Here is a 26185-nt window from a genome sequence, read left to right on the forward strand (position 1 = left end):
AAATCAATCTACATATTCTTAACCGCGTACAAATTCAATTGTTATCCATTTTAAGGGTAAACAAAGTTAAAAATAGTTAAGCACATTACAAATTATAACAGCAGTAGTCTTTACAAGACTTACAATTTTCAACTTTACAGCACACCCATATTAATAAGATTTGTACTTCAATTCAACAAAATATATGCCATTTGTCAATTTTATGAAGATTAAAAATGACATTTTTATCTTTTTAGAAATTATTTAATATTGAAATTTTAATTTTTCTCTTTAACGACATGACTTATTGGGATCCACTTGATATTAAAGGAGAGGAAATTAAAATATCCGATACCACTTTTGTCACGATCCAAACCGATGGGCCGCGATAAGCACCCGATTCCTTACTCAACCGAGTACCAACATAACGTATCTTTTCGTATCATACTATCATAGATAACTGAGCCGGAGAGGCTACTGTGAGATAGGTAGAATACATTATGTAATACCAACTTATACATAAGACATATAGGCCTATAAGACCAAAATAACCACTCATACATTGAACATAGGCCGACAAGGCCATACAATATTTTAGGTACATGACATCTGTCTATAAGCCTCTAAGAATACATAATTATCATAAAGGTCGGGACAGAGCCCCGCCATACCAAACAATACACATCTAAATCATACTGACCAAACAAGCAACTACGGAGCAAATGGAGTGCACCAACATATTCCGCTGAGCTGATCGCCTACTTGTAGGACTCTCGACCTGTCTATCGAGACATGCGGGCATGAAACGCAGATTTTATTGGAATTAAATCCGTAAAATAATTTGGATTATATTTTAAATTCAAGTTATAATAGTTCAAATAAATTTATTGGGCTAATATAGTTGTATTAATTATAAGTCCAATATATATATGGATTAAATAAAGACCTTAATCCATTGGGCTAGCCCATATAATTGGACTACAAATAATGAGCCCACTTCATTAAGCCTAAGACGACATCTTCCTAGAGGCCCAATTTGGTGCCACGTGTCAAATGACGTGGCACGCCAAGTCAAACAGAAGAGCCAATAGGATCGTGCCACGTGTCAAAATGACAAGGCATGCCAAGTCAAATTAAAAGGCCATTGAAATCATGCCACGTGTGCAAGTAACATATTTTGACCAATCAAATGGGGTCTTGTCACTCTTAAATCTGATTGGTCGGAAAGAGTTTGTTCTCATCACAACTCTTCCCTCCCATAACTATAAATAGGGGTCTTCATAACCTAAAAATACTACAAGAAAAGGCTCAATTTATGGGGGTTATTTTGTCAATTTGTGATGGTTTTTGACCCCCAACAAATTGTATTGAGGCGATTTTTTAAAACGCTACAGTTACGTTCGTCACGAGCATATTTGAGGCGGTTTTTTAAAACATCCACGACAACCGTCGCAAAATGACTTTTTACATTGTGAGAGTTTTAAATCAATTTGTGACAATTTAGAACCTCCATTAATATGGTTTTAGTGTTTCAAAAAAAAAAATTCGGGGATTTTTAAACCCCCACAATATGATTTCAGCATTAAAAAAAATATATGGGGTTTTATAACCTCCCCCCCCTTCCCCCCCAAATATGATATTAATGTTCAAAACAAAGTTAGTGGTAGTTCATTTTGCCACAGTTAAATAGATAATTTTATTGAATAAGTTATAATATAAGTCAAATTTTATTAGAAACAACCATTGTGAGAAACATTACAAATTCAAATCCATACCAAATTAAACAAAGCTATTATCAAGTATGATATCTAATATGGTGACCAACTAGATAGGATAGTAAAAACTGTATATATATTCATTATTATAACATTTAGCTCCACCATTTATTCTAAATAAAATAGAGTACTGCTCTCTAGCTAAGGCTCCATAGACTGCCGAAACACAACTGACAGGCAGGTACAAAAACTCTTAAGAAAACTATTAACTCTTGGCAATACCGCAATAACATGGTAATGATACAATGGCAAAGAAATTGATGGGTTATAAAAACCTGAACTTAACTAAGAACAGGGAGTTCTCAATATTCTTGTAATAATCAACAATGAATTTTAACCATGTTGTGACCATACTCTCTCAGTTGTGCTGCATCCATGTGCTTCAATTCACCCTCCCTAACTATGAAAAGAAAATTCAAAGATTATACGTAAAAGCACGTTCGGCAAATATAAACTTTAAAGCAATGAGCATACATGCAAAGTGTAATGATTTTGAAGTGATACATTTTAACATCAAACAAAGGCAATTAATAACACATTAAAAGCGAAGCATTTTGACATCAAAGTAACCACAATTTTATTGAGTACTATACCATCCATAACTCAGAGTTTGTTGAAGGCAACTCAGTTTTTACTTTTGACAAACCAAAGGAAAAAGCATATTGATGAGCTACAACAAGGCCAATCATTTTTCATCATTCATGGCAACACTAAATCAATGGAAAAGTATGAGTTTGTTGAAGTCGTAAACTACACAGTAGTACTTATTCTCGTTATGGTACTAGACATAGAGTTAGTCTTGGATTTAATTGTTAACTGGTTGAACAAGATAAGTTTTATGGAAAAAAAATGTTCAACTTGTCCAGAGCATATGTTATAGATAAAGTTAAAAAGGTTTACATCCAATGCAATCAGAAATTCAAATTATGCAGAGCCTTTTTTATAGGTTAAAATTATGCAGAGCCTTGACAAACACATGGTTTCATTGACCAATCTAAATAAACTATTTCTTTCCATAGCTATATCTACTATTGCAAATAATTTTTAACTAGTAAGCTTTCTCAGAAGTCACAACCTTCCAGAGGAAAGCAACCTTAGAACTAACACTGCACTTGAGCTTTTAGAAAACATATTGATAAAGTTCTACCTCATTATTTATTTCCTTGACTAACATGGAAATCCAACAGCCATATTTTATTATACTGAAAATAAAATAAATGCTTAGGAGCTCAAACAGTGACAAACATGAATCTCACGCGACTGAAAAAATGAAGTAAATATTTTTTTTATAAGAAGAGAGTAGTCTCCTAATAAAACTAAGGACAACAACAACTGTACTACAACAACTATTACTATTACGCCTCAATTTTCAAGCTAGTATGATTAGATATATGAATCCTCACTAACCATTTTGACTACCAAAGATAAATACAAAATATAAATCCTTGCCAGGCAGAATATAAAGTACAAAGCTCCCACCCAATTGCAAAAATTAGAATATAGTTTCTGTAACTTCTTGTATTTTATTAATCATTGAGAGAAGTTGAAGTATGAAGTATGTCCCAACTACTACAAATTTCTAATAACATGAGGTGAGTAAGGACCATGAGGGGCAAGTATATATAGTCTTTCCCTAACCTTTCCCCCCTATTAAACCCAATGGACTTGTTTTGTAGCAAAAATATGCAAGCACCTATTTATTGGGCACCCGAAGTTATTGGTCGTGCATTGGGTATCTTTATAGGAAATGAAGCACTATCCAATAGTCATAGCAACATCTACAATTTATAATTATGACTTTTATTCTTTAATTTTTTATTTTTGGTTGATGAATATGGTCATAGTTCAATTTATTCAACCAGCCTAAAGCTCTAAGGTTAAACTTTCAGTTGGTGTGAAAAACGCCTCTTACTTGAGAGGATCAGTTGAGTAGCAAAGGAAGCTTACATAAGACCTTGTTAATAACCCCAAGCAATAAGAGAATTATCGAACATATGATGTCACCAATTATATATGAAGAAAAGTTAATTTAGAGAGGTGAGGTTTACCTCATACATAGCCTATTGCATCTCCGAACACGTAAGTTCAAATTTCTGCTATACATAGGCTCATTTTATTCTTTTTATCTGCTTGCAGAGTTCAATGGAAGAATACGTGTATTTCATCAAACAATTGGCATGCACTATGCACATAAGAAAATACAGTAAAAATAATCTCACAAGTCACATATCAACAATGATTATATTTGTCTGTACACAAGAATAAGATTAAAATAACAGAAAGAATATAAAATTACAATGGTAAGAATCAAAAGAGGGATCTATTATACCTTGTAGAGTTGTAGAATAGTGATGAAAAGAGCACTAAGTCATTGCTGACTTCACAATGGTAAACTTTTGCTGACTTTACAATAGTAAAATATTAAGTGGGATCTGCAGAATATCAATGAAAAATGCAAGGAAACAAAAACTGGACGAGTTATGCTCAATCAATTCTTGGAAAATAAACACTGAATGTTTTTCTAGCTTTAATTTTCCACCAGCAAAATTAAGGTTTGACTGACGAAGTCTATGGGCAGCGACAGAGATTGATAGAGAGTAGCGAGAGATGAGTTATAATACCTGAGTTTTGGGGATGGTGGCCTGCGATAGGGAGACAGAGCGACAAGGGTTGGGCAATAACGACGAGAGCAGAGAAATATGAAAAATGAGGTTGGGCAGCAACTATTATTTTGTGAATTTTTACAGAGCAAAAAAATGAGGGAATATCAAAAAGAAAAAGGAATGGAGAGAATTGGTCATAGTTGGATTAAGAAAATCGCGGGAAACATAAAGAATCAAAATTTTGACTGGCTTTTAGTGGGGTTCTTTTATAACCTCTATACATAAACCTCCACAAATACAATTATTTTGAGGGGATTGACACAAACGCCACAAAACTAACGAATAGTGGGGGTTTCTTATGACCTCCCTAAATAAACCCCCACAAATTAAGCTTTTTCTTGTAGTGAAAAAAGGACCAGAAGTTATAATAAGAAGCAAGAGAGAGCTCGTGGATCAAACGCCGCAAATTTCTCTACAAGTTTCAAGCTTCAAACAATCAAGTTCAAGTTCAATAAATCAAGTTCAAGCTCAAGAATGAAGAACAAATCAAGATTCAAATGGTACGAGTTCAAATCAAAGTTCGTGCTAGTTGAATCCAAGATCATTATTCGTGGCAACAAATGTAGATTCAAGATCAAGCTCAAGGGCCCTTAAATTTATTTACTATTGGAAAGTAGAATCAGAGGATACATAGAGATTGTAACACTCATATTGCTTGAAATCAAATACTACGATTGTTGCATTATTTTTCGGTCTCGATTATTTTCTTTTGCAAAATTTTATTATCTACAAATTCTAGAATTTGATTGAAATTCTGTGGATTGAGACCGAAAAATATTGTCAAGCAATTAATCGAGAACGAAATATATTGCAACAATCGTAATATTTGATTTCAAGCAATATGAGTGTTACAATCTCTATGGATCATCTAATTCTACTTTGCAATAGTAAATAAAAGAGCCTACGAGCGTAATCTTAAATTTTATTTTATTTTAATCCAAGTGCCTGAGGTCTAATCTTGATTTTAATCTTGACGTATTTTCAATCCAAGGGCTTGTAGCTTGTTCTTGAATCTTCGTCTTGATCTTTAATCCTTAGAACACTTGAATGCTTGTAGCTTTTAGAGAAATATGCAGCGTTTGATCCACAAGCTCTCTCTTGCTTCTTGCTCACCTTCGTTGTGAACTTCACAGGTGATGTGTTGACATTTATAGCTTCTTTGTTTTCAGACTTGGGTGCAAACTTGCTCCATTTTCTGACTTCTTGCTTGTCGTTCCCTTTGCGAGGCTCATAGATAGGCAGCCTTTCATTTCCAGCGGAGGTCATGCTTAACTCCATGTCATGGGCACGAGTCACAAGTTTTTCAAATGTGCTAGGCTTGATACCTTGCAAAATATAGCAAAGTCCCCAATGCATGCCTTGGATGCAAATCTCTATGCACGAAGCTTCACTAAGCCTGTCTTTGCAGTTGAGGCTTAAGCTCCTCCAGCAGTTGATGAAGTCAATAACTAGCTCATTCTTTCGTTGATGAGTGTTTGTAAGTTCGGTCATGCTTACGATGCGTCTTGTGATATAGAAACGATTAAGAAACTCTTGCTCTAACTGCTCCCAACTATCGATGGATCCAGGTTCGAGATCTGTGTACCAATCGAATGCATTACTTTTGAGAGATCGAACAAACTGTTTGACAAGATAATTACCGTACGTTCCAGCATTGCTGCAAGTTTCAACAAAGTGCGCTACATGTTGTTTCGGATTTCCCTTGTCGTCGAATTGTTGCAACTTAGGAGGTTGATAAGCAGCATGCATATTCAAGTTATCAATTCTTTGCATATACGACTTTGCATATGTGAGATATAATTTGGATGACGACTCTTGTTTATCTTTGATAGCCTCCATGATGAACTCCTTCAATATTTCAACGGGAATTAGACCTTCAGGGAAGACTTGAATCTCCTTAGTTGTCGTTGCTTGATTTTCGGAGGAGTCCCATTTCTTGTGTAACCTTTGAAGATTTAAAGGTGTTTATATGGATTCTCCTTCTACTATGCTATCCAACTTATTTGTTAAATTGGAAAGTTTAGCATCTTGATCTTGCACGCGCTTTGACAAGCCTTCAACTGCTTTCGTCAAATTTGCGAGTTGTTCTTCTACGGTAGAAACTTCAATAACCATTGCTTGCATGATGTATGTAGTGGATGAAAAATAAAATAGATCATTATTGGGATATAGCTAGGAGGTCGCATTAATGGAGACTAAAGTAGATCCAACGCTCAAGTCATCATCATAAACTTGCATGAAAGGTTTCTTAGACTTAGATAAACTTAGTTGGGCAAGAACCTTTTCGATCCTTTTGGCGACATCATTCCCTTTTTGGATCGTGCTTGTAGAGGATCTTGATCCTTTTGAAGATGAAGATCCGAAAATAGGGGTTGACGTTGATGACACTTGGAGTGCTTGTTGTCCTAAAGAGCTTGCTTTGCTCCTTGTAAATGGCCCAAAATTTCCAAAGGTAACATCGAGGATGTTTTCCACATTAGCATAGAACTTGGAATTAGTAGCCTCACTAGAAGTTGATCTGGAGTTAATTTTCTGTGAAGCTATTTCGACGTTCTTGGACTTTGGTGATTGAAAAGTTGAAATGAGAGGTTGAGATTGTCCCACTGGGCGTACCAGAATTTGTAAACAATAAAATTTTGTCAAGAAATTAATCGAGACCGAAAAATATTGCAACAATCTTAGTATTTGATTTCAAGTAATATGAGTGTTACAATCTCTATGGATTCTCTGATTCTACTTTCTAATAGTAAATAAATTCAAAGGCCCTTGAGCTTGATCTTGAATCTATATCTATTGCCACGAACGATGATCTTGGATTCAACTAGTACGAACTTTGATTTGAACTCATACTCCTTGTATCTTGATTTATTCTTCGTTCTTGAGCTTGAACTTGATTTCTTGAAGCTTAAAACTTGTAGAAAAATTTACGGCGTTTGATCCACGAGCTTTCTCTTGCTTCTTGTTATAACTTCTGGTCCCTTTTTCTGGGTTATGAAAACCCCTATTTATAGTTGTGGGAGGGAAGAGTTGTGACGAGAACAAACTCTTTCCGACCAATCAGATTGAAGAGTGACAAGGCCCCATTTGATTGGTCAGAACATGTCAATTGTACACGTGGCATGATTTCATTGGTCTTTCAATTTGACTTGGCATGCCTTGTCATTTTGACATGTGGCACGATCCTATTGGCTCTTTTGTTTGACTTGGCGTGCCACGTCATTTGACACGTGGCGTCAAACTAGGCCTCTAGGAAGATGTCGTCTTGAGCTTAATGAAGTGGGCTCATCACTTGTAGTCCAATTAAATGGGCTAGCCCAATGGATTAAGACATTTATTTAATCCATATATATTGGACTTATAATTAATCCAACTATATTAGTTCAATAAGTTTATTTGATCAAATATAACTTGAATTTAAAATATAGTCCGAATTATTTTACGGATTTAATTCTAATAAAATTTACATGCCAACAGAACCCCCCTCCCCCCAAAACACACACACAAGAGGATAATTTTGTACTTTGTATATATTGACTTACGTATCAAATGTCTTATAATAATTGCATGCTTAAGTGTATGGTTCGTTCTAGTACTTTACCTTGATCTCATTGTCAAAACCTCACCAGCATACCTGAAGGTATGAATTATATGTGTCGTGAAGTTTTTCTTGACCTTTAAATAGAAATTATGGATAAAAAATTAAATAAAATGACTATTTAGGGAGCCAAGTGATTATATAACATGTTTCAGGGACTAATGTGAAAGCTAACTCCTTACAGTTGCATCTGGATTACTTTCTTAATTTATTTTCGAAGAAAATTCCGTCAATGTGTCAAAACTTTGTATAATATTTTAATTTCTTTTTTCACGTAATCCTGAGTGAAGTAATTGGTTGCTTTATGCTTAGTTCAAGTTCCTTAGGAATTAATATATGAATTTAGCTTAACATCCTTAAACCTGTCATGACGTGGAACAATATTTCCAAGAAATAAATACTTGTATACAGTCGAAATAGATTCCGGCCTTCGTACGATCGGTCGAGGTCAAAACGTAATAGATCGGAGTAAGACTTCAAAATGGGTTCTGAAGATGGTACAAACAACCTTCGAGCCCGAGGGACCGATCAATGTCGAGCTCGATATCATTATCAAGCTCGAATCCAAATCGAACTATGATGCAAAGTAAAGTTATCGAGCTTATGATTCAGAGACCAACCAACCCTGACCCCGAACCAATGCAAGGATCCGAGTCAGAATCGAGCTCAAGTCAAGATCGAGAGCTCGAGTCGAGACCGAAAACTCGAGTCAATATCGAGGTTACAGACAAGAGCCGTTACAATCCCACCAGAGGAGAGAATCCTGACAGGAATTATGGAAAATCTGATTTATCATGGGTCTCCCACTATGTATTTTTAATTATATCTAAAATAAGGTCCCTCTGCTATAAAGGGGACGGTTATTATTTCTGTAAAGGGGAGTTTTTTTTACATTGTAATTCAAGCACCATATTCTCATATAGAGAGGAGTTGTTCTTCTAAGCTTCATAAATTGGTTCAACCTATTCAGTCCTAAAAATCATCTTCTTTACAGCCCTGTTTACTTTGTACTCTTTGCAATCCATATTTGATATTTCTATTTATCCTTACGGTTTGTATTAAGCTATACCACATATCCTTAGAACTACGTACAAATTTAACTCTATTCGTTTTTCGGGTAAAATAGTTTGGCGCCCATAAGGATAACAGTGTTTGTTTGATACAAATCTGCAACACACATCAGTTTACGCTCATCTTTTGAGGGTGTCTCTGACTTCGAACTAGCAATGGCAAACCCTCGATTAAAGCTTTACCTACCGACAATAAAACCGGCCTTCAAGACGAAACCAATAACTTGATGCCCTGGGCCGGAAGGCGCTTATCGATGTCATTGAAGCTCGAGTCGAAGTACTTGAAGCTCGAGCCGAAGTACCGCTAGATGTCAACTCGCATGTGGCCTTTGAGGCAAACCAACGTTCCGAGCCTGAAAATAGCATTCATGGCGGTACTCGATTTGCAGCTCGAGGCTCCCATAACGTGGAGAAAAATGGAGTCAGCTTGCATATGATCTTTGAAATGTTACAAGCCCAGCAGATAGAGATAGCTCAGTTGCAGAGCCAAACCCAGCTACCAAGCAGACCGGAACCCAGTCCACCTAGAGAAATTGCCCACCGAACGGAGCCAGCCGTAGTAAGGTCGAACGAGCAAGAATCGGGGACTACTCCCGAAATTGCCAAAATACTTGAGGAGCTCACAAAGCGAATCGAAACCAACGATAAGAAAGTAGAAACATATAATTCTAGGGTCGATCAAATCCCAGGGGCTCCGCCCATGATAAAAGGATTGGATTCCAAGAAATTCGTACAAAAGCCTTTTCCCTCGAGTGCAGCCCCAAAACCAATCCCCAAAATATTTTGTATGCCCGAAATCCCTAAATATAATGGTACGACCGATCCCAACGAACACGTCACCTCTTACACGTGTGCCATCAAGGGTAACGATTTGGAAGATGATGAAATCGAATCCGTGTTGTTGAAAAAATTCAAAGAGACCCTCTCGAAGGGGGCAATGATTTGGTATCATAACCTGCCACCAAATTCCATCGATTCATTTGCCATGTTAGCGAATTCATTTGTAAAAGCACACGCCGGTGCCATAAAGGTTGCAACGAGGAAATCAGACCTTTTCAAAGTGAAACAAAGGGATAATGAAATGATGAGGGAGTTCGTGTCTCAATTTCAAATGGAACACATGGAATTGCCATCGGTCACAAATGATTGGGCCGTCCAAGCTTTTACTCAATGGTTGAGCGAGCGAAGCTCGATGGCATCATGTCGGCTGAAACAAAATTTGATCGAGTACCCGGCAATAACTTGGGCAGATGTGCACAATCGATATCAATCAAAGATCAGGGTCGAAGACGACCAATTAGGAACTCATTCCGGATCCGCACATCCAAACAGACCGGTTATTAAAAACCATAGGGACATCAATAGAGAACCGAGGTCGACCAGAGACCAATATCAACCATACGTCATAGATCGAATGAATAACGGCTCGGCACACAATGCCGCCCGGAACAATCGAAGGAGTGATCGAAGATAGAATTCTCGGGGACTGATGATCAAGAATGGCTTTGACAAACATGCCGGTTCTAGAGAGGCACCTCGGTTATCGGAGTATAACTTCAGCGTCGATGCATCGAGTATTGTATCGGCAATTGGAAGAATCAAAGATACTAGGTGGCCCAGACCCATGCAAACTGATTCTTCCCAAAGAAACCCAAATTCTATGTGCGAATATCATGGTACGCATGGCCACAGGACCAAGGACTGCAGACAGTTAAGGGAGGTGGTAGCCCGTCTATTCAGTAAAGGCCACCTTCGAGAATTCCTCAGTGATCGAGCCAAGAATCACTTTAGAGAAAGGGACTCCAACAGAAAGGACAAACAAGAGGAACCTCAACATATCATTCACATGATCATCGGCGGGGTCGACACTCCACAGAGACTCGCACTCAAACGCACTAAGGTATCGGCCACAAGGGAAAGAGGAACCCGAGATTATGTGTCCGAAGGCACTTTATCGTTCGAAAACGAAGAAGAGGAAGGCATCTCTCAGCCCCACAACGATGCTCTGGTAATTTCTATCCTATTAAATAAAGTTTAGGTTAAGCGTGTTTTGGTGGATCTAGGTAGCTCTGCGAATATCATCCAATCAAGGGTCGTGGAGCAGCTCGGTCTGCAGAATCAAGTCGTGCCCGTAACTCGGGTCTTAAACGACTTCAATATGGCCAGCGAAATGACTAAAGAGAAAATTATTCTACCAGTAAACGTAGCTGGAACCATCCAAAACACAAAGTTCCACATAATCGAAGGTGACATGAGATATAATGCCCTACCCGGAAGGCCTTGGATCCACAACATGAGGGCAATACCTTCGACTCTCCACCAAGTAATGAAATTCCCAACGTCGGACGACGTGAAAATAGTGTACGGGGAGCAGCATGCGGCGAAGAAAATATTTGCAGTCAATAAGGTAACACCGATGTCAACATTATCAGCCTTAGAAAGATCGAGCATTAGAAATGTACGAGAGGCCAAATAGCAATCACAGCTGCCTGTCTCGACCAAATCGGCGAAGCAGGAAACAGAAGATGACGAGGAAAATTTCCTGACCCCCCGAACTTTTATCATCCCCGAGGATTCTGACGCCACCAAATTGACGGTCGAAGAGTTGGAATAGGTTATATTGATCAAACATCTGCCAGAAAGAAAGGTATACCTAGGAACGGGATTGACCCCCGAACTCAGGAAAAAACTTATTCAATTTCTTATTGATAGCATAGATTGCTTTTCTTGGTCCCATTAGACATGACAGGAATCCCACCGTCGATAACAACGCACCGGCTGAGCTTGGACCTTAGGTTTAGACCGGTGAAGCAAAAAAGAAGACCTCAGTCCGAGTTAAAGCACGCGTTCGTGAAGGACGATGTAAGTAAACTTCTCAAAATATGGTCGATTCGGGAAGTAAAATATCCCAAATGGTTAGCTAATGTAGTTGTAGTCCCTAAAAAAGGGAACAAACTCAGAATGTATGTAGACTATAAAGATCTAAACAAAGCATGCCCCAAAAATTCTCTTCCACTGCCTAACATCGATCGGATGATCGATGCCACAGCCGGCCACGAGATCCTTACTTTTCTCGATGCCTATTACGGGTACAATCAAATTCGAATGAACCCGGAGGACCAAGAAAAAACTTCATTTATCACCAAGTATGGAACATATTATTATAATGTAATGCCCTTCGGGCTAAAAAAACGCAGAAGCTACTTATCAACGCCTAGTGAATAAAATGTTCGAAAAATAAATAGGTGAGTCAATGGAAGTTTATATTGATGACATGCTAGTCAAGTCCCTGCATGCAGAGGACCATTTAACTCATTTGCAGGAGACGTTCGAGATTTTAAGGAAATACAACATGAAGCTCAACCCCGAGAAATGTGCTTTCGGGGTCGGCTCGGGCAAATTCCTTGGCTTCATGGAATCAAATCGGGGAATCGAGATCAACCCCGATAAAATCAAGGCCATCGAAGACATCACCATCGTGGATAGTGTGAAAGCGGTGCAAAAGCTAACCGGACGGATAGCTACCCTAGGCCGATTCATTTCGAGGTCTTCGGATCGAAGCCACAGATTTTTCTCTCTACTCAAAAAGAAGAACGACTTCGCTTGGACCCCGGAATGCCAACAAGCTTTAGAACAATTGAAGCAATACCTGTCTAGCCCGCCACTGCTTCACACTCCGAAGATAGATGAAAACTTTACTTATACTTGGCCGTATCGGAAATCGCAGTAAGTTGCGTCCTAGTTCGAGAAGAGCAAGGTACATAATTTCCTGTTTATTACATAAGTCGGACCTCAGGAGAAGCAGAGACTAGATATCCACACTTAGAGAAATTAACACTTGCACTGATAAGCGCTTCTAGGAAATTAAGACCATACTTTCAATGTCACCCCATATACGTGTTGACAACTTACCCACTTCGTAATGTTTTACACAAGCCCGAACTATCGGGCCGATTGGCCAAATGGGCCGTCGAGCTCAGCTGGTACGATATCAAATATCAACCCCGTACGGCCATCAAGTCTCAAATTTTAGCAGACTTCGTGGCCGATTTCACGCCAGCCCTCGTACCCGAAGTTGAAAAAGAACTCTTGTTAAAATCGGGTACATCATTGGGGGTTTGGACCCTCTTCACAGATGGTGCTTCGAATGTGAAGGGGTCCGGGCTTGGCATCGTGTTGAAACCCCCCACAGGTGGCATCATTAGGCAGTCTATCAAAATTTCTAAGTTAACTAACATCGAGGCCGAGTACGAGGCCATGATTGCAGGTCTCGAGCTGGAAAAAAGCCTAGGAGCAGAAATGATTGAAGCTAAATGTGACTCTTTACTAGTAGTAAACCAAGTAAAAAAAACCTTCGAGGTTCGAGAAGGCAGAATGCAGAGGTATTTGGACAAGTTACAGGTAACTTTGCATCGTTTTAAGGAATGGACTTTGCAGCATGTGCCTCGAGAACAAAACGGTGAGGCCGATGCACTCACAAATTTGGGGTCATCGATCGAGGAAGATGAGATCGATTCAGGGACTGTCGTTCAACTCTCGAGGTATGTAATCGAGGAGGGGCACGCCGAGATAAACTCCACAAGCTTAACCTTGGATTGGAGAAATAAGTATATTGAATATTTGGGAAATGGAAAACTCCCATCGAACCCTAAAGAGTCAAGGGCCCTACGAACCAAAGCTGCTCGATTCACGTTGGCTGAAGATAGAACATTGTACAGAAGGACGTTCGATGGACCATTGGCAGTATGCTTGGGACTAGGAGACACCGATTATATTTTACGAGAGGTCAATGAAGGCACTTGTGGGAACCACTCCGGCACCGAATCACTGATTCACAAAATCATCAGAGCAGGATATTACTGGGATAGCATGGAAAGGGATACTAAAACGTTTGTTCGAAGATGCGATAAATGTCAAAGGTTTGCACCGATGATCCATCAACCCGGGGAACAACTTCATTCAGTCCTATCCCCATGGTCATTCATGAAATAGGGGATGGATATCGTCGGCCCCCTACCATCGGCCCCAGGTAAAGCTAAATTTATTTTATTTATGACTGACTATTTCTCTAAATGGGTTGAAGCACAGGTGTTCGAGAAAGTAAGAGAAAAAGAGGTTATAGATTTCATCTGGGATCACATCGTGTGTCGATTTGGGATACCCACAGAAATAACATGCGATAATGGCAAGCAATTTATCGGCAGTAAAGTAACAAAATTTCTCAAAGATCATAAAATAAAAAGGATATTATCGACACCGTATCACCCCAGTGGGAACGGACAAGCCGAATCAACAAACAAGACTATCATCTAAAACTTGAAGAAAAGGTTGAACGAAGCCAAAGGGAAATGGAGAGAAATTCTGCCCGAAGTCCTATGGGTATATCGAACAACATCGAAGTCCAGTACAAGAGCAACTCCATTTTCTTTAGTGTATGGCTCCGAAGCCTTAATTCCAGTCAAAGTCGGAGAACGCAGCGCAAGGTTTCGACATGCATCTGCGAAATCAAACCATGAGGCAGTGAACACTAGCCTTGAATTATTAGATAAAAAATGAGAAGCGACACTCGTTCGAATGGCTGCATAAAAACAACGAATCGAAAGGTACTACAATAGAAGAAACAACCTTCGCCACTTCAGGATTGGGAACTTAGTCCTAAGGAAGGTCACCATCAATACTCGAGATCCTAATGAAGGGAAGCTCGGCCTAAATTGGGAAGGACCCTATCAGGTCCTCGGTATAGTCGGAAATGGATCTTATAAACTCGGAACGATGGATGGCAAGCCATTATCGAACAACTGGAACATATCACTCCTCAAACGATATTATTGTTAAGGTATGATTCTCTTTTTCCTTTCGCCCATATATACATATTCGAAGCTAACCCATCGCAGGTGTTCGATCAAAGACGTCGATACCTCAGGTTTTAAAGTACGCGTTGCACTCTTTTCCCCCTTAGATCGGCTTTTATCCCAAATGGATTTTCCCGATGAGGTTTTTAATGAGGCAACAACCATGTGATGCATGAAGGCAATTCAACAGTATCCGAGGCTTCTTCATAATCAACCTCGAATACTGGGGGGGGGGGGGGCATTAGCCCTCAAATATATCAAGTTCTGAGGTAAGAAAGATATGTCATAACAACAGGGTTCCAATAGGAAAAGTTATAAGAGCCAAATGGTCAAAACGAACCATGCTCATGTAGTTGGCCCGAGCCCTGACGCAAAACATGAACACATGTATAATGACTTGCAAAGAGAAGTTCTCTTCTATACCGATATCTTATATCCAAGCAAAACTCCTCTATTTCGAGATTTATTATGCAAACAGGATCGAGTTCGAATCATTCACTCGACTACTAAGCCTACAGGCTACTTTTATTTCGTGTTCGAGCAAGCACTCACTCGACCATTACGCCTACGGGCTACATTACTTCGAGTTCGAATCATTCACTCGAACATTAAGCCTATGGGCTATTTTTACTTCGAGTTCGAATCATTCACTCGAACATTAATCCTATAGGCTATTTGTTTTTCGAGTTCAAGCAAGCACTCACTCGATCATTACGCCTACGGGCTACATTACTTCGAGTTCGAATCATTCACTCGACCATTACGCCTACGGGCTACTTTTATTTCGAGTTCGAGCAAGCATTTACTCGACCATTATGCCTACAGGCTACTTTTATTTCGAGTTCGAGCAAGCACTCACTCAACCATTACGCCTACGGGCTACATTACTTCGAGTTTGAACCATTCACTCGAACATTAAGCCTACGGGCTATTTTTACTTCGACTTCGAATCATTCACTCGAACATTAAGCCTACGGGCTATTTTTATTTCGAGTTCAAGCAAGCACTCACTCGATCATTATGCCTACGGGCTACATTACTTCGAGTTCGGATCGTTCACTCGACTACTAAGCTTAAGGGCTACATCACTTCAAGTTTTAGTAAGCGCTCACTCGGTTACAAAGGCTACGAAGTCCAAATTTGATCAAGTTGCCTAAATCCTTGTGAAAATATTCATAAGGCGTAAATAAAATCTTCACAAAACAGGAAACAGAACGGAAGCAACTCGGCAAAAAAGGGATATTTTTATATACAAGATTGCTTACATAATTGATTACAACATAAAAATTGAGGACTAAGCTTCTTGGTTATCCCCAGGAGCGGTCTCTTCTCTATCAGGCTCCCCCCCATTCTCGGACCCGCTCTTACTCCCATCATCATCATCGTTATCATCGTCATCATCATCAGAAACCAAGGCTTCAGCTTCGGTTTTGAGTTCTTTGGCCCTTTTAATCTCTTCAGCGAGGTCGAAACCTCGAGCATGGATCTCCTCGAGGGTCTCCCTCCGAGATCGGCACTTAGAAAGTTCAGCGACCCAATGTGCTCGAGATCGGCGGTCTCGGCTGCCTCTCTTGTTTGGACCTGGGCAGCTTCAGCATTGGCCCGATAGATGGCCACGAGTGCATCCGCATCGGCCTTTGAGTTTTCGGTGTCAGGTTCGGCCTTTGCAAGTTCAGAGGCCAACCGAACCTCGAGCTCCTCTATTCTTCTCGCTTGGACCGAGCCTTTCTCCTTTATTTTTTGGAGTTGGTTTTCGCTCGATGACAATTGAGCTCGAGCAGTTTCTTTCTCTGCAGAAAAGCGGTCCATTCCTTCTTTCCACTCCAAAGACTCCGCTTTTATCACATCGACTTCTTCACGGAGTTTTCGGATCATCTCAATTTTATGCTGCAGCTGTGAGACCGAAAAATTAACCATCGTTCCGGTACCGATCCCATAGGCTTTTAAAAGTATTATTACTTGCTCGGAAAGATCGATCTGATCTTGGTGAGCCTTGGCGAACTCGGCTCGGAGGTCTTTTATTTCTTCCCCCCTTTGGCCTAAGAGGAGTTTTAGGGAGTTCCTTTCCTTCGTAACCCATTGAAGCTCGGCCTCGTATTGACGCAGCTCGGTTCGGGACCGAGAACATGATTCTTGATGAACTGCCGCTGCCTTCAAAGAAAGAAGAAACGAAGTTAGAAAAGAAAAGCAAACTTAAAGGTAACGCCATATAATTTAAGGCTTACCTAATTCAAAGCCTGCTGCACTCTGTGAAAAAGATCCGATCCGTCACTCATACCGGTAGTGTCCTCGACACCGATAAACAGGTCACAAAATGGATCCTCTCCATCATGAGGCCTATCTAATTCGAGGGCCCCCAAATCTTGGGCCTCCCGAATCGCCCCTGCAAAAAAAGTAGGAAAGGTGAGCGAGTCTTCGATTGCTACTGCCCCAAGCAAATCACCAGGGGCATTCTCTTCGGTTCGAAAAGATTCGAGAAGAGTCCCTTAAGACGTATCCTCCATTCGTTGGCTTCGATGGGAAGCGTCTTCGATCTCCAACAACTCGGGGACTCTGCCCGAATCTTTCTCCGATATATCCTCAGTACGAGGTGGAGCCTTATGAACCACCATTGATCCAGCTGCCTGTGGAACGTCGGTGGTCTTCTTCGTTTGGGCCGCCAGCGCAGACCCGTCATTCTCTTTTTTTTCTTTTTCTTCATCCCTCAGACGCAGAACCAATTCTACGGTAAAAGGAACAATATTCTTGTTCGGCTTACGAGCCGTCCTTTTCTTCGGTTTCTGATCTTCGAGGACGGAGGCTTTTTTCCTCTTGTTATCTTTCACCGGCTATGGAACAGAGGCCGAAGCCTCTTCCTCGACAGATGAGGGCCTCAAAACTGCATCTTTGCCCACACCTACACACGGAAAATTTTATTAAAGTCTGTGAAAAGCATTTTATTCAAATTATCAAAAGATACGAAAAAGGTGCTTACCGTGATTTTTGGCCTCCCATCGGCCCTTCGACAAGTCGCGCCATGAGCGCTCGGTGTAGGAGGAGGTCGAAACCAGATCACATACCCAGTTCTTAATATCGGGCACTACGCCGGGCATCCAGGGAACTGCTGCATCACAAAAGGAGAATATTGGTGAAGGAAATGAAAGGATAAAATAGTAGAAGATAATAGCATACACTTACGCTTTATGTTCCACTCCTCGGGAAAAGGTATTTTTTCGATCGAAATCAGGTCCGAAGTCCTTACTCGAACGAATCTGCCCATCCAGACTCGATCCTTATCCTCGTCTATACTCAAGAACAGAGCCTTGGTATCTCGACATTGGAGATTTATTAACCCTCCTCGAAAAAGGCGAGGACGGTATAATCAGACAAGGTGATCGAGGGTGAAAGGCATCCCTTAGATTTTACTCACAAAATATCGGATCAAAATAATGATCCGCCAAAAAGAAGGATGTATCTGGCCTAGGGTTATAAGGTATTTGCGACAAAAATCTATGATAACAGGGTCAAGGAGACCTAATGTGAAAGGGTAAGTATACACGCTTAAAAACCCTCTCACGCGAGTAGTAATATCCTCTTCGGGAGACGGCACTACCACTTCTTTGTTCTCCCAGTTACAATTTTTTTTATCCGCTCGATGCGCTTCCGGGTTATCGAACAAATATATCTCGATACGGGCTCACATCGGCCAGGGACCGGCGAACCTTTGTCGAGTTTGAAATCGGAGGTAAGAACACACGCCGCCGGAACGCACTCTTCAGGCCGTGGATCCACCGGTGTTTTGTCGGCGGCGGATTGGGAAGAAGAAGCTTTGTCTTTTGGGGGGACGATTTTTGATGTCTTCACAATTTCGGATTCAAAAAAGGTAACAAAGATTTGTTGGTTTAGAAGAAGAATCTTGCAAAGAAGAATCACAGTTTTGCGAATAAACTCAGAGAGAACGAAAGAAAACTTAGGAAATTTGGAAGATTGAAGATGTAAAAGTGGTAAATGATAAAAGGAAGGGCTATTTATAGATTAAAGTAATGGCGGTTCAGTATCAGCGGTGGCCGACCACCGTCTGACAAGCATTAAATACCTTGAAAGACTAAATCGACGAGACAACTATCATGTATGTCATAGTCGAACCCAATGTAAACGTCAGCTTATAATCCGATCGAGCCGTTGAAAAATCATATCGTTTCTCACCACATCCTTCCCGAGAAACGAGGGCACTATCTGTATACGGTCGAAATAGATTTCGACCTTCGTACGATCGGTCGAGGTCAAAACGTAATAGATCGGATTTAGACTTCAAAATAGGTTCCGAAGATGGTACAAACAACCTTCGAGCCCGAGGGACCGATCAATGTCAAGCTCGATATCATTATCAATCTCGAATCCAAATCGAACTATGATGCAAAGTAAAGTTATCGAGCTTATGATTCAGAGATTGACCAACCCTGACCCCGAACTAATGCAAGGATCCGAATCAGAATCGAGCTCAAGTCAAGATCGAGAGCTCGAGTCGAGACCGAAAACTCGAGTCAATATCGAGCTTACAGACAAGAGCCGTTGCAATCCCACTAAATGAGAGAATCCTTGCAGTAATTATGAAAAAGCTGATTTATCATGGGGTCTCCCGCTATGTATTTTTAATTATATCTAAAGTAAGGTCCCTCTACTATAAAGGGGACGATTATTATTTCTGTAAAGGAGAGTTTTTTTTTTTACATTGTAATTCAAGCACCATGTTCTCATATAGAGAGGAGTTGTTCTTCTAAGCTTCATAAATTGGTTCAACCCGTTCAGTCCTAAAAATCATCTTCTTTACAACCGTGCTTACTTTGTACTCTTTGCAATCCATATTTGATATTTCTATTTATCCTTACGGTTTGTATTAAGCTATACCACATATCCTTAGAACTACGTACAAATTTAACTCTATTCGTTTTTCGGGTAAAACAATACTATAATTTATTTTGATGGTGATCTTATTTGAAATTTTGTATATAGGCTTTATGCTAACTATTTTCAAGGTCCTAAATTTCGTAAAAGTAACATGAAAATATTTATAGTTATGTTACATAATTTAAATAAAGAAAGAATTTGAATAAAGTAAAATTTTAATCGATATTAAAGTCTTAAATATTAGTATTTCATATATAATCAAATAAGAACCAATCTAATAAATAAATTTTAGTTAATCTTAAAGTCTTAAATTTTGAAAAAATCATAATTTTATAATATGACATTTGTTTTTAAAGGATAAAAAGGCAAACGACATGTTACGGGGTTCGTGCTTTTAATATAAATATAGATATAGATATGTAACTAATTATATTGCATGCTCAGAGGTTATGTTTAAGATTGTTATTTAGATCTTTTAAAGTCCATAAAATGAATTAATCCAAAGAAAATTATTACTTCCTCTGTTTGATTGAGAAATTTAAGAAAAAAAAGAATTGTGAAGCTTGTGGTTTGAAAGAATCTATATATATTTGTGCGATTATTAATCATTTAATTAATGGAAATATAAAAAAATTCAAGTTAAATTATTTTTCAAATATAAAAATTTATCATTAATTTTAAATACAAAACTTATCATTATTTTTTAAATAGATAAAAGATAGAAATGCATCACATAACTTTGAACTCTTATTACTCCACTTAACACAAAAAAGAAAGAAGTTGTAACTGGGAACGAATTTCCAGCGAGGAAAAACAAAAACAGGAAAGGAGGAAATGTAGTAATAAGGAAGAAGTAAACGATTTTAGTGTGTTGGCTGAGTTTAGTTACAAACAAAAAATATTATTAATACACCAGTAGAAGAAGAAATGATGTTGTTGATGAGGAAGATGAAATTGCAGAGGATGAAGAAGAAGGGGAAAATGATGGTGATAGTGATAAAAAAGAAACTTCTGAAGATGAAGAAGAAGGGAAAAAGTATTCTGATGGTGAGGAAAAAGAAGAAGACGATGATGAGGATAATTTCAGTCCTACAATGTTGAGATACCCATAAACGTCCGAAGTTATGGATTCATCATATGGCGGAATAAGTTTTGTGATTCTTTCAATCGCAAGATCGGACCTTGTAACATAGTTTGAAAACAGTTGTTTTGTGCACTTCTTGAAATGTATTCGATGGACAAATGGTTCATTCTCTTCTTCTTCTTCGTCAAGTTATGAATTACAATAATAAGCGTGAGATGTGATTTATAATGGAGGGATTACCCTGTTGTTTTGGGTTGAGGGAGTTTGCATTGGTAACAAAAGATGAATTGCAGAGAATTTTCTAGAAAAAGCTGTTAAAGATCCAAAAAGAGGTAAGAAATTTTGGAAAAAAATACAAGGTAAAAAAGAAGGAAAAAAATATAAGGTAAAAGAGAAAAGTGACCCTGATAGGCTGATGAGTTTGATAGAAATGAGTAAATTCACCAAGGAAGAGAAGTTTAAGGCGTTATTGGTGCGTTTTATTTATACATATACATCTTGTTGGTGCGCAATATGTTAGAATTTTATTTTGAAGAAGTGGGTCACTATAGTTTTAATTTGCCATTGTTTTATAAATATCCATCAGGCAAGGAATGATTCGATCTAACCTTTGATTATCTCACAAGGTGGATATGGAGAAACTATTTAATGCATAATCTAAGACAGATTAAAACAAGCGAGACTTGCTCTGTTGTTAAAAGCACCTTCACCTACGACCGTTAGGTCCTTAGTTCGAGTCACGCTGGAGGGAAAGTGTGAAAATACTATAGATCCTCCTAATTTGGGATTGGTAAAATTCATGTACAAATATACATGAGAAAGGAATGCTCTGTATTGTTACCCATGGGCCTTCGCTGTAAGTACTTATTAAGAACCAATATGCAGATTATTATAGACAATAAGGTAGGTGATTTATGTTACTGTATTTTTTATTTGTATATTTATTACAGGCATGCGCATATGAAGCTTTCTCGTTTATTGGGAAAAAACTGGTGCCAAATCCACAAAAGTATCTGGATCTTTTAAAAAATAATTGGTTACGGTGAGGTAATAATATGAAACTTTTATATAATTCTAGAAACCAAGAGTAAACCATTTATTGAGCAAGAACTGGCCCATATTCCCAAAAACCTCGAGGAAAAACCAAGAGTAAACCATTTATCTAGAAACCCTTCGGTGAGGTTGAGCAACAAGGCATTGCTATATGCCATGAGTAAGAAGCTGAAAGATAATGTCAGATTCTACAATATTTACCAATGTTTTATTATAAACTAGTTTGTTCTATTGTTATTTTCTGTGTTATTCACTTTGGTTAAGCGACCCCGGAAACGAGATTTTTTAAAGGTTCCAATAATTCGTATGATATTTTGGACTTGGACGTATGTTTGGATTGAGTTTCGGGTGGACCGAGAACGTTTCGGCGCTTATTATTGGAATTTGGCATCTTGAAGGTTTTAGAGTTTTCTAAGTTTGATTTGAAGTAGACTTTAGTGTTATCAATATCCGTTTGGGATATCGAGCCTTGGAATAGGTTCGTATAGTGAATTGTGACTTATGCGTAAAATTTGACGCCATTCTAAGTTGTCTAAGTATAATTCGCCACGTTTGGAGTTAGTTGGAAGAAGTTTAAAGTTTAAAAGTTGATTTATTTAGTTTTGAGGTGCAATTTTGGTTTTGATGTTATTTTACGTGTTCCGAGACTTCGAGAGGCGAGTTATTGCATATGTTTCACGTCAGTTGAAGCCCCACGAGAAGAATTACCTTGTGCACGATTTGGAGTTGGCGGCGATAGTTCATGCACTTAATATAGAGGCATTATTTTTATGGAGTGTCATGTGAGGTTTACACTGTTAACCGCAATTTGCAGCGTCTGTTTAAGTAGATGGATTTTAATTTAAGGCAGGGCATGTGGCTTGTGTTACTGAAGGATTATGATATTAGCATCCTTTATCATCTGGGTAAGGCGAATGTGGTCGCAGATGCCTTGAGCAGAAAGGCCAAGAGTATGGATAGTTTGGCGTTCATTTCAGCAGAGGAGAGGTGTCACGGCCTAACTCCCACCGGAGTCGTGACGACACCTAACACTACTTGCTAGGCAAGCCAACAGTTTCACAATAACAATGAACTCAATAAAGCAGAACTTAATTAAACTCAACAGTGAAAATATCATGAAATATCTGAGAAAACGACGATAATACTACTACAACTATCCCAAAGATCTAGTATCAACGAGTACATGAGCACTATTAAATGTCAAAATACGAGGCCAAATCCTCAATACAACTGTCTGAACAATAGAATAGTAATAACAAAACTAAATGAAAGAAAACTCCAACGTCTGCAAAAGACATAGCATCTACCTCGTAGTCTTCTCAGCTGGTACCGGTGCGAACTCTAGCGATCGCCGTGCTCAGAAGTACTTGGATCTGCACATAAAGTGCAGAGTGTAGTACGAGTGCAGCCGGCCCCATATACTCAATAAATGAAAAACCTAATCTTGGGCTGAAAGCAGTAACAAGCTCAGAAGAAACAATCAGTGATCAATATCAATAATCAGTAACAACTCAGGATATAATAGAACAATACAAGTAAATAACTCAATGATATAATATTCAGCTCGTCCACATTACAGAAATTGAGACATGTTTTTCAAGTATAACAGTTAAAGTCCAACATAGATAAAATATTTTATTTACCAGCTAGCATAAGAAAAGTACATCTTTATGCCTACATGTCAAATATACATCATCACAGTAAAACCATCAAGAATAACCATATTCAGCACGTTCATGGTGCCTGGCACAATGCCTCTTACCATCACACATAACTACACTCAGTACTGTACAGGTGCCTGGCATAAATTTCCCTCACCAAAGCACATATATCACTATGCATGCTCTCACTGTAATATCAGACTCCGGAGGAGCGAATCCTGGCCCAAGCGCTACTCAATATTACCGTTTTGGTGTGCAACCCGATCCAAATATCAATCCGCTGTGGTGTGTAACCTAATCCAAATATCACTCAGTTGTGGCGTGCAACCCGGTCCAAATATAACTCACAAAATGGCTATATGTCATCAACCACTTAAGTCTCAAGGGATCACAATCTCATAGAACTCAGCCCCAACAGTATCACATATGGCAAACAACAACAACGTGTGATCTAATAATAAATAACGTACAGAGGCTGAGATACGACATGCAAATGAAGAATTATGACTGAGGATATGACTACAATTCAGGCAAACAACTCAAAACAGCAAGAATAGCCCTATTATGTCTCAACCAAATAAGCACATAGTATAGACATAATTTCTAACATAAATCATAACTGAAATAATAATACAAGAAGAAAATACGGATATAACGAGGCATGATAGCAAAACAAGTCTGATAGTAGTCTAAAGTCCACCCGAATCATGAATACCCCGGTGCACGCATACGCGCCTGTCACCTAACACGTGCATCACCCCACATCCCAAGCAACATAGTTTGCAGGGATAATTACTCTCAAATCCAAGTTTAGATATGTTACTTACCTCAAAACATAGAAATCAATACTCCAAAAGGCCCTTCTTACGCGAATCGGCCTCCGAGCAACTCGAATCTAGTCAAAATAACTTAATATCATCAATAAAAGCCATCAGAAACAATTCCAAATGATAAGCTATGATCTTGAATCAATAATGCAAAGTCAACCCAAAAAGTTAACTCCGGGCCCACATTCCGGAACCCGACTAAGCTCATAAATTTTGAACACTCATTCCGATACGAGTCCAAATGTATGTGTTTCATCCAATTCTAACCTCAAATCGATCCTCAAATCATCAAATCTCACTCTCCAAAATCATAGTAAAAAATCCACAAATTCTACCTTAAACTCACATAAACTAGATGAAATAATCCATGGGTAATCAATATCTATCATAAAAATTGAATAAACTTCACTTACCTCTTCAATTGTGGTGAAAAGTCTCCCAAAACTTGCCTCCTACTGAGCTTCACAACTCGAAATAATGAAAAATGACTAAACCCGTCAAAAATATAAGGTCTGCTAGTGATTCCGCATTTGCGGTCACTTAGTCGCTTCTGCAGTATCGCATTTGCAATCACAAGCTCGCATATGCGAGTTCCCTCCATCTGCCGACTTACCGCATTTGCGGTCCACCCTGTGCAACTACGGTCCTTCACCGCCAATGCGCTTCCACTTCTGCGCCCAACTAACCGTATCTGCAGTCCGTACCTTTCCCAGCCAACTCCGCACCTGCGCTCACCTGGCCGCTTCTGCGGCTACGCATCTGCAGCCAAACCTACCACAAATGCGAAAATACCATAAGCCAAAATCTTCAGCAACACAACCAAGTCCAAAACAAGCCTAAACCAATCTGAAACACACCCGAGGCCTCCGGGACCCCCTCCAACAATCCAACCAATCCCAAAACATAACACAAACCTACTCAAAGCTTCAAATCACATAAAATAACATCAAAACCACGAATCGCACCACGATTCAATCCTAATGAACTAATAAATTTTTAACTTAAAAAACTTATGCCAAACCACATGAAACCAACCTGGAATGACCTCAAATTTTGCATCTTGTCCCAAATGACACAACTGACCTGTTCAACTCCTAGAACCACAATCCAAACCCGATATCAGCAAAGTCAACTCCTAGTTAAATCTATCAACCTTCCAAAATTTTAACTTTCTAATTTTCGCCAAAAAGCATTAAATCAACCTACGTACCTCCAAAATCACCATATGAAGCTATTGGGATCATCAAAACACTATTTCGTAGTTGTCTAAACAAAAGTCAATCGCCGGTAAACTCTTACAACTTAAGCTTCCAACCTCGGGACTAAGTGTCCCAATTCACTCCAAAACTTCCCAGAAACTAAACCAACCACCCTGACAAGTTACGTAACCATAAATACACATATGTAAAGCATCAAATACGAAAAATGAGGCTAAGATACTCAAAACAACTGGCTGAGTTATTGCAATAAGCCATTGGCGTTGGACATTCAGTCCTTAGCTAACCGACTTGTGAGGCTAGATATTTCATAGCCCAGCTGAGTTCTTGCATATGTTGTGGTTCAATCTTCTTTATTCGTGCTGATCAAGACTCATCGGTATGATGATCTACACTTGCTGGTTCTTAGAGAGACGGTACTGCGAGGTGATGCCAAGAAGGTTACTATCGAAGGTGATGGTGTTCTACGACTCCAGGCTTGCTTATGTGTTCCTAATGTTGATGGCCTGAGGGAGACGATTC

General features: G+C 39.1%; 1 long non-coding RNA gene across 1 annotated transcript; it reads right to left on the reverse strand.

The window, feature by feature from the left end:
• Nucleotides 1–1813: 1813 nt before the first annotated feature.
• Nucleotides 1814–4664, reverse strand: LOC107821410 (uncharacterized). The gene is made up of 3 exons (XR_001656129.2): nucleotides 4376–4664; nucleotides 4084–4186; nucleotides 1814–2154 (listed from the first exon to the last, which is right to left on the reverse strand). It is a non-coding gene; the product is annotated as an uncharacterized LOC107821410 (long non-coding RNA).
• Between the last annotated feature and the right edge of the window lie 21521 nt (nucleotides 4665–26185).

This window comes from Nicotiana tabacum, chromosome 24 (genome assembly GCF_000715075.1).
Source record: "Nicotiana tabacum cultivar K326 chromosome 24, ASM71507v2, whole genome shotgun sequence".
In the NCBI taxonomy this organism is placed as follows: Eukaryota; Viridiplantae; Streptophyta; class Magnoliopsida; order Solanales; family Solanaceae; genus Nicotiana; species Nicotiana tabacum.